Genomic DNA, 684 nt, shown 5'->3' with positions numbered 1-684 from the left:
CACAACTGACTTCATAACAACACAGTGATAGCTGCTGTAATTAAAAAGTAGCCCAGTACACACTTTAACCTCATATGTACATGGAATAATAAATTCACCCCCTACCGTTTTATTACATTATGTTTTCTGTTTGTACTGTTTAGGTTTTAATGCTGCATTGCACATCTGAGCTATTTGCACTATTTTAATACTGCTGCAAACTTTTTATAATTGATAATTTTATATTGCCTTTTTAAATCATTTGAATTCTTAAGCTTTACTATCAATTTGGAAGTTTCAAAATAAATCTTATTGTAACGTTACTTGTACAATGACAAAGATATAGCTCATGCTCTCTCTGTATCTAACAAGCCATTGTTCAGTCATAAATTCAATATAATAATTAAAATAAATGATGGACTTTGTCAAAGATGAGAGCTTTAGTGAGGAAATGTTGTTTAGGGGAGTTTTTTTGTTGTTGTTGTTTGTTTGTTTTTTACCATTGCTACCTGGATCTTTTCCATTTCCAACCGCTTTTCCAGATGTTGAAGCTCCTCCTCAGTTTCTCCAATTCTTCTGAGTGTGTTCACTGTATAAATGAATATGGATTAATCTTTGTCAAAGCTGTGTTTGTTCTGTTGTTTGCTCTTTGCTCTCCTTGCACTGTTTTAAAATCGATTGAGTTTGTAAACACATACAAATGAT

Source organism: Sinocyclocheilus grahami, unplaced genomic scaffold (assembly GCF_001515645.1).
Source record: "Sinocyclocheilus grahami isolate Dianchi unplaced genomic scaffold, SAMN03320097.WGS_v1.1 scaffold982.1, whole genome shotgun sequence".
In the NCBI taxonomy this organism is placed as follows: Eukaryota; Metazoa; Chordata; class Actinopteri; order Cypriniformes; family Cyprinidae; genus Sinocyclocheilus; species Sinocyclocheilus grahami.
This window is presented reverse-complemented; position numbering follows the sequence as displayed.